Source organism: Octopus bimaculoides, chromosome 4 (assembly GCF_046866305.1).
Source record: "Octopus bimaculoides isolate indiv1 chromosome 4, ASM4686630v1, whole genome shotgun sequence".
Lineage (NCBI taxonomy): Eukaryota > Metazoa > Mollusca > Cephalopoda > Octopoda > Octopodidae > Octopus > Octopus bimaculoides.
This window is the reverse complement of record NC_142931.1, coordinates 83,526,359-83,536,358: the sequence shown is the minus strand read 5'-3', so window position 1 is coordinate 83,536,358 and position 10,000 is coordinate 83,526,359. Positions and strand designations below refer to the sequence as shown.

General features: G+C 36.1%; 1 protein-coding gene across 4 annotated transcripts in view; it reads left to right on the top strand.

Annotated features, from left to right (window-relative positions):
- LOC106875132 (beta-1,3-galactosyltransferase 5) overlaps positions 1-10,000 on the top strand; it is a 113,204-nt gene that overhangs the window by 56,202 nt on the left and 47,002 nt on the right. The window lies entirely within an intron of this gene.

Genomic DNA, 10,000 nt, shown 5'->3' with positions numbered 1-10,000 from the left:
AGCGGAGTATCATTCGGTCAGATTTCTGGCAGACCACAGCGCATCGGATTTCTAATCCAGGTTGACTACGATACTTTACCAAGTCCGATAAACCTTTACATGACTAAACAACTCTCCTGTATTTTTGTATTCCGAAAGAGGATCCCTTCAATATAACCTTAACAGCTATCCCAGAGCATTAGTCGATGGCCGCTTACGCTGATGACGTGATCAAGAACTGAAGTTTGTTGCAGAGGTTATAATCATTCAGGAAAGAAGTTCATCACTTTTCTCAAAGCTGGAGAGAAACCGACTTCACTAAAACATAACGACAATGCCTTCTTTCCACATTCCCAGACTGGCAGCAGACACTGGATCTCATTGAACAAAAGTTCTAAGATCACACTGTACAAACAATGCTCAGCCTCGACATAGGGATCTTCTTAAAATTCATCAAACTGGTGACCGTGTGAAAATTGACTCTGTTCTAGGAAGAACATATAGAGGAAGCTCATGAGGCGCTGGTAGAGCAGTGCAGAAACCAGAACTAACAGGTACATTGTGAGGCAATAGAGACAGGCAGCCGGGGTTCTATGAAGCGTTCACTCTACAAAGCTCTAACTGTGAATAGTAAATGGTGCAGTAAAGAGGAGGGTCATTATTCCCATCATTGAAACTGCAAAGAAGACCACTTGGTGGCTATGGATGAAGAAAGCCGATCGTAAAATGCTAACTGTAACTTGATCAAAAGAGTCTGATGTTAAAAATATTCCCTAAGACTCCAGAAGCATTACTGATGTTACATCCCAGTCCATCCTTGAAATGTATCTTGGAACTAGATAGATAGATAGATAGATAGATAGATAGATAGATAGATAGATAGATAGATAGATAGATAGATAGATAGATAGATAGATGTGTGTCAGTGCATGTGCTTGTATTTATATTCAAAATATGATTTTTTACCAGGATTTAAAATATTTCTCAGTATTTGAAGGTATCGTTGGGTCAGGCATTTCTGTATCATTCGTGTTTTTTTCCAAGGAACCACAACAACGAAGTAAAGTAACTGGAATCAACTAGGAATTGAAAACACGTCGTTTTCTCTGCTCTATATAAAATATAAGATCTCTCCCTTTCTCTCTTTCTCTCTATCTCTCTCTCTCTCTCTCTCACACACACACACACACACACACACACACACACACACATCTAAGATATACCAAACGTAAAAATTATACATTGGCATTGATTAAAAAATATTTTGCTGCAAAAAAGACTTCCAACCATAAAAATGTTTCGTATAAAAAGCAAATATTTCTGGGCGTGAGCGTATAGACTGCGAATGTGCGCTATTGTTGTGTGTACGTGTGTAGAGCTATAAACATGCATATAATAATATATGCTTAGTTTCCAGTAGTGTAGAGAACGAATACTACACACAAACAAACGCGCATACATGCATACATACATACACACACACATATAGGCATATGTTTATATGCATTTATGCATACATACTCATATATGCACACATGTAATATATATACAGTTATATGCATATATATATATATATATATATATATATATATATATATATATATATACATATATATATATAAATGCATATATATGCATACACATAGATACACTATATACACACACACTCATATATATATATATATATATATATATATATATATATATATATATATATATATATATATATATATGCATATATACATACATTTATTCTTATATGTACATATGTACGCGCGTGCGTGCATGCGTGCGTGTGTATATGTGCGCGTGCATATATGCGCACACGCCTGTGTGTGTGTGTGTGTTTAGAAAGTAACAATTTTCTGTTCGAATGTAGAGTTGCGTATATGATTAAATTCTAAAACAATTAGACACATTGAAGTTTCAAAAGAATTTTATTTTCATAAATTTCTTTGGGAAAACTACTAATTAATAATTAAGAATATTACGCTATTTATTATATTGATTATTTTAGACTGAAAATAATATTTTACATGGAATTTTTGCGTGGGAAATAGTCAGATGGGTAAATGCCTGAAACATCTGAGAATACGGTTATTAAAATGTTGAATTTACGTCTAACCACATTTAACTTTAATAATATTGATAACATTGAGAATAATGGTGTTAAATTTTGGCGCAAAACAAGCTTTTCAGTGGAGATAAGTCGATTACATCGACCCCCGTGCTCAACTGGTACTTGTTTAATTGACCCCGAAAGGATAAAAGTCAAAGCCGACGTCGGCGGAATCATAGCATTGATAATATTGATAACACTGATAATAATGGAATATAGATGACATTGATAATATAAGTAACAATTACTAACATTGATAATATTGATATCAATGTTAATATAGATGAAATGGATAATGTAAATAACATTGATTATATTAATAATTAGCTTAAAAGCCACACTTCGTGCGGACTTTTAAGGTCGGACTTTTAAGGTAGCTCCTGCGGAAGGCTAATTGGTCCTGCGGCCCAAAATTAAAGGGAACGATAATAATTAAGCATTTATTTGTACCCTACAAATATGGTATTAATTTAAATTCAGTTTAAATGAAAAACTTAAGTACACAAATTTTTGGAGTTCTTTTAAAATTTGACTAGAAGATATGTATGTACGTATGTATGTATTGTGACTTTGTGTCTGTGTTTATCTCCCACCACTTAGCGGTTCGGTAAAAGAGGGCAATAAAAAACATAACAAACATAAGAAAGAAAGAACTGGTGTCGATTTGTTCGATTAAAATTCTTCAAGGTGGTGCCCCGGCGTGGCCACAGTCTGATGGCTGAAAAAGATATTTTTAAAAAAACACTAAATTCCTTAGTAAAACCTAAAGCTAATGGAAGTAACCCCTGTACTATGGCTCTGAAACCTATCACGGTCACTTTAACTGCAAGAAATAGCGACCCAAATGTTTTCAAATCAGATCCTAACGCTGTATATTCAAGAACCAAATGAAGGACAAACTTTCAGTTCCGGTTCTAAAAATCATCCTGATTCTAAAAAGGTATAACATGTCTATGTAGAGCAGATGTAGACTGAGATACAGGGGTCCCAGACGGACAGACAAAATTTGGCTTTTATCAATATAGATCTTGTTATTAATAACATTGATATTATAAATAAAATTGATAAAATTGATGAAAATATATCATAGTATTAAAATATTATAGTATATGTCTATGTGCCGTAAAAACAGATAAAGTAACTAAGGAATATTATACCAGACTAATAAAGATATAGTATAATACTCTTTATGGTGGAACATTCCCATCGAAACTTCTAACAAGTGCGGGCATAACAATCTTGATATAGTTATTTAGAACGGAAAAGAAAGAAATCATGTATAGTCATAGAGGTGAGCTACTCTGCAGATAGCAATGTCACTTCCAAATTCAGTGAGAAGAGTATTCAAAGGAACTCCATCAAAACTTGTAGCTTCTCTACCCTGATTATAAATTTACATTTATACCAATGATCATTGGTGCACTTGGTTATGTTTAGTAATTGTCTCAGTTACGATCTGGAAAAAGCAATGATTTTCAAGCAAAGAAAGAGACCGGCTAACACGCTTTGCAGATACAATCAGCGATGGAACAGTAAAAATATGCAAGATTTTCTTAAGGTTCAGTTTGTAACAATTACTGTTATTGCTTTTCAAATTCCAGCAATGGAACTTCTGTGTTTTTGTTCTTTTTGGGTTTTTTTTTATATATATATTGTTAGAAACCAGATCTCTTCCAGAAATACTAAAAAGTGAAGAATACATACATACATACATACATACATACATACATACATACATACATGCATACATACATACATACATACATACATACATACGTACGTACGTACATACATACATACATACACACATAATGCACGCACATACATACATACATGCATACACACACATACATATATACATACACACATACATACACACATACATACACACATACATACTTACATACATGCACATACATGCACATACATACATACATACATACATGCACATACATACATAACATACATGCATACATATATCGTTCAAAATTTCATAGATAAGTATTCCAACAGTTGATAAATTAAACAACTTATTCATTGAAATATATATATATAAATTATTCATTGAACTATAATGGAAGTGACTAAGTATTTCACGGACATTTGTACCTTAAACTTAACCATCGAGCACAATCAGCATATCAAAGGGCGTCTTAAGGTTGGGCCTTTGAATTACAGGTATTGCCATCCGACCGTCTTCCACGATTTCCGTCAACCCATTTTTACTCACAAGGCTCTGATCAATCATAGGCTATCCAAGATACCGCGTGATGGGACAGAACTCCAAACCTTCAGATTGGGAAAGAACTTCTTCACTCGGTCATGTTCGCGTCTACATACATACATACATATATACATACATACATACATACATACATACATACATACATACATATCAACTTAATTTGGGCATGAACCTTGCAGTCTACTTTATAAAGCTTCTCCACGGGTATTGGCTACCAGGTGCAGTATCATAATAAAAACCGATCGTAATGGTGAATATACATCTGGAAATCTATGAATATCTGTAGAGTAAAACAAAAAAAAATTTAGCGAACATTTAGCATTCAAACCTAAGGAGTTTTCATTTGCGAATGTTGCTGAAATAATACTGATGCAATGTAATATTTCGGCTATTATCTGCCGGAAAAAATGAAGATGAAACATACATACATACATACATACATACATACATACATACATACATACATACACGCGCATTCAAATAAAATTACCATCAAGATTATTAGCAAAGCTTGATACCCTAACTTAATAATTTTCTCACTGGCAACTAATCTGTTTTCTATCTGTTTTCTATCCTCACTCCATGTCTCTTTCACCATTATCCGTGTACCATTCAATACACCACAACCTCCCCTTCTCTAAACGCCTGCACCAAACACGCCAAACTTTTTCCATGTGCATCATCCTACAGAAGTTTAAATTAAACATAACAGTATCAGCCTCACCAGTTTGAGGAAGGCAATAAAATTTATGGACACCACACCGTACTTGTGAGATTATTTAATTACAAAATATATGTGTTCATTTTCTAAACTGAACAATAGAAAGAACTAATATCCAGGGGTCTGTTTTAGAGAAGGAAATTCGGATCTTTTTTAAAACGGGGGCCACATTTTTCATTAATGTTTTACGTAGTGTTTTTGGTACCGAAAGACTTTCAAACTTCGTATACTTATCTATTTTGTGTTATAGAACAGAAAAATATTTTTGTATTCGAATTTATTTCATGTAAAAAATTGTCTTATTTCGATAATTTCAACCAATCACTGACGTCCATTCAGCCGATATACATTAAGTGCCGACTACATAAACAAACGATTCTTCGTTTTATTTGTTTTTTTCATTTTAAATTTGCTTTAACCCTAACCCTAACCCTAACCCTAACCCTAGGGTTAGGGTTAGGGTTAGAGTTAGGGTTAGGGTTAGGGTTAATTGTTTCAGAATCGTTTGTTTATGTAGTCGGCACTTAATGTATATCGGCTGAATGGACGTCAGTGATTGGTTGAAATTACAGAAATACGACAACTTTAACATGGAATAATTTATGGATTTCTTTTTTTTTTAAGAAGACTAAGAGAAAAAGATGTTTTATATGACACATTCTACCAGTGTTCCAAGTTTCAAAGTGTTTCGTTAATGAAAAATGTGGCCCCCGTTTTAAAAAAGATCCGGAAATTCTCCTATTCTTAGTTTCGTTTCAAAATTAAATACATTGCATTGTTATCATTTTTAAGCAAGTCAAAATGCCGAATATTTTAGAAGTGGTAAATGTGAAGCTGTGACATTTATGTCTTTCCCAAAACTAGTAAAGTAAATTTCATTCAAATGGTAATCGAAACTGAGTGCTTGTCGCTTGTTCTTGAACTTTATATTTAAGTTCTATCGCTCGATTAAGACTATCACTATTGTTATCTTCCTCTTACGCTGATTGCCTCTTTTGATGTCTTCCGTTTATGGTGAATGTCTCTCTTGATACATTCCATTCATGCTACTTCTGTCTGTTGGCCATATTAATAATAATAATAATAATAATAATAATAATAATAATAATAATAATAATAATAATAATAATAATAATAATCCTTTCTACTATAGACACAAGGCCTGAAATTTTAGGGAATGGGATAGTCGATTACATCGACCCCAGTGTTTCACTGGTACTTAATTTATCGACCCCGAAAGATGAAATGTAAAGTCGACCTCGGTGGGTGGTGAAAATATAATTCTTTCTATTATAGGTATAAAACTGGAAATATTGGGTGGTGGAGCAAGTCGATTACAGTGACCATAATGCTCAACTGCAATTTATTTTATCGACCTCGAAAAGATGAAAGGCAAAGTCGACCTCGGAGGAATTTGAACTCGGAAACTAAAAGCCGGAACAAATACTGCTAAGCATTTTGTCCAGCGTGCTTACGATTCTGCTAGCTCGCCGCCTTAATAATAGTAAATATAATCCTTTCTATTATAGGCACAAGGCCTGAAATTTGGGGGAGGGGATTACATCGACCCCAGTACTCAACTGGTACTTAATTTATCGACCCCCGAAAAGATGAAAGTAATGTCGACCTCAGCGGAATTTGAACTCAGAACATAGAGACGGGCGAAATACCGCTAAGCATTTCGTCCAGCGTGCTAACAATTCTGCCAGCTCACCACTTGGGTTGTTGTTGGCACTCCGTCGCTTACGACGTCGAGGGTTCCAGTTGATCCGATCAACGGAACAGCCTGCTCGTGAAATTAACGTGCAAGTGGCTGAGCACTCCACAGACACGTGTACCCTTAACGTAGTTCTCAGGGATATTCAGCGTGACAGTGTGACAAGGCTGACCCTTTGAATTACAGGCACAACAGAAACAGGAAGTAAGAGTGAGAGAAAGTTGTGGTGGAAGAGTACAGCAGGGTTCGCCATCATCCCTTGCTGGAGCCTTGTGGAGCTTTAGGTGTTTTCGCTCAATAAACACTCACAACGCCCGGTCTGGGAATCGAAACCGCGATCCTATGACCGCGAGTCCACTGCCCTAACCACTGGGCCATTACGCCTCCACCACCACTTGAGTAATAGTAATTATAATGACAACGACGACGGCGGCGACGGTAGTGGTGGTGTTATATTTTTCTTAATTAGCTTATTACTCAGTCTTGTATCCTGAAAAAAAAGGTGTATGGTTTTTTTTTTTCTCTCTGTTTCTGTATCGATGACATCAGAGAGATGGCAAAATATTCGTTTCTTATACCACAAAAAGAACAAAAAAAGAATAGCGAGACATTGGTGGATATGCATACAAATGATGAAGACTAAAGAATTTTCCTTGCGAAGAAAAAAATACTTGCAACAGTTGCTATTAAACTTGTATTGTTATTTTCTATTAATGTATCTCTGTCTCACTGGCGCTCATTCTTTCCCCTCTCCACCCTACCCCCCTCTCTCTCTCTCTCTTAATTAGTATATCTATCTGTATTCTTCTTTATTTCCTCCTTTCTTTGTCTCTATTTCTTAGGTAAACTGTCGATGATGTTTACAGAAGTGACAGTGTTATTTGTCAGTCAAGTTGTACTCAGTGTCATCTTAAGGCAGGTGCCTGAGTGCTGGCTGCAACACTCGGTGCCAGGAAGCTCATGGGTTTCATGAATTCTTTGTAGTGAAGCCGTATGGGAACACAGTTTCACAATTTAACATGGTGAGCTGGAAGACCACTTCTTCGGGAATGCACCCGGGTCAGTAAGCACCTAAAGATGGACCTGGTTGTACCAGTTTACAAATGACACTTATCTTAAGTCTCTGTATTGTTTTTAATCTAATGTGTGAAAATAGACAGACAGACAGACAGACAGACAGACAGACAGACAGACAGACAGACAGACAGACAGACAGAGGTACATATACATAGATGCATAGATGGATGAATTTAGAGTTTATTAGAGTTTATTCAAAAATAGCTATCAAGGCGCAGGAGCGGCTGTGTGGTAAGTAGCTTGCTTACCAACCACATGGATGCGTGGCACCTTGGGCAAGTGTCTTCTACTATAGCCTCGGGCCGACCAAAGCCTTGTGAGTGGATTTGGTAGACAGAAACTGAAAGAAGCTCGTCGTATATATGTATATATATATATATATATATATATATATATGTGTGTGTGTGTGTGTGTGTGTGTCCCCAACATCGCTTGACAACTGATGTTGGTGTGTTTACGTCCCCGTAACTTAGCGGTTCGGCAAGAGAGACCGATAGAATAAGTACTAGGCTTACAAAGAATAAGTCCTGGGGTCGATTTGCTCGACTAAAGCCGGTGCTCCAGCATGGCCACAGTCAAATGACTGAAACAAGTAAAAGAGTAAAAGAGTAAGTTTTAAAAACTGACTTGGATAAAACTTCGAAGTCACTGTTAATTTTTTTAAAGAATAGTTATAAGAAATGGAGAGAAATGGGGTAGGGAAAAGAGTGAGTTCAATCGATTGGTCAATGAACAATTGGAAGTAATTAAATTACTAGTCTCACACTTGCCGTTGGCAGATATTTGGAAGAAAAAAGTTTCGTTTTTTCCTTTTTTTTTTGCTCTCTTTTACAAATCTTCAAAAAAAAATAAGGAAAGAAAATAAAGAAAGAAAGAATAGGAAAGAAAATATAAGACAGAAAGAAATGCAGAAATTCAGAAAAATATCGAAAACATGGAAGCAAGAAAGCGCGAAAGAAAAAAATACAAGAATAAGGAAAAAGGTAAATCGAAAACGGAAAAGTAAAAAGTGAATGTTATTAGAGAGAGAATAAATGAAAGAACACGAACAAAAGAACAAGAGTAAAATATAATAAAGGAGAGTGAAAATATAAGAAGCCATCGAGAAAGAAATTTAGTATGAGAGGAAGATATAAAAAGAGATGGTCTGCACGAATGGAAGATATTAAAGGTGATAGTGTGAGAAGAAGTAACTGGAAACTCGCTACAGGGTGAGCGGACAGCAGGAGAAATCTTCAGAGGAAGAACTCCCGGCTAGTAAGTGTTTTGGCCCGTTAGTTCCTGACACTCTAAGGGATCCGGGTTCACTTAGGTCATGATTCTTGCTGGTTTTGAAATGCTACCTTTTGTGGGGATTGAACCAGGATCCTTTGGGTCCTTAACTGTAATGTATACTACTCGGTCACAAACACCACCGAAAGAACTTGCACTGTGTATCTATTTCAATTTTGGTTTCCCTCTTGGTATTCTCTGTGGAGGTGCGTGGCTTAGTGGTTATGGTGTTGGACTCATGATCGTACGATTACGGTTTTGATTCCTGTATTGGGCGATACAATGTGTTCTTCAGCAAAACACTTCATTTCTTATTGCTCCAGTCCACTCAGCTGGCGAAAATGAGTATTCCTGCGATCGACAAGCGTTCCGTCCAGGAGGGAAACATATAGGCCACAAAAATCGGGAAACCGGCCCTTATGAGTCTATATGATTCGAGAAGGAGCTTTTTCCTTTCGTCCTTTTGTTTTCTGTTTAGCGGTTTGCAGGAAGATGATATAAAGAGGGTCAGAAGATAATAAGATAGCCATTCAGAAATAGAGAAGTATATCGAGAGAGAGGGAGGGGCGTAAGTGCGGTAGAAAGGTATTAAGATTAACTGTCAGTTTGGGGAGAAGAAATCAAAAGAGGAAGAAATAACGGGGGACAAACAGCTTGAGACAAAACAGCGTGTGAGTAAAACAGAAGACAAGCAAAACAGCAAAAAGAATCGTGGCAACAAAACAAGTGAAAAAGCGAGCGGGTAAACGAGAAAGCTAGATAGGAAAACACTAATTTGGAGGTGTTTTCCCTGCCTTTTTTGACCAGCATTAATCATTTAAATAGTGACTGTGGCCTACTTTAATTATTTAGATTGTCTAGGCTTGCTAC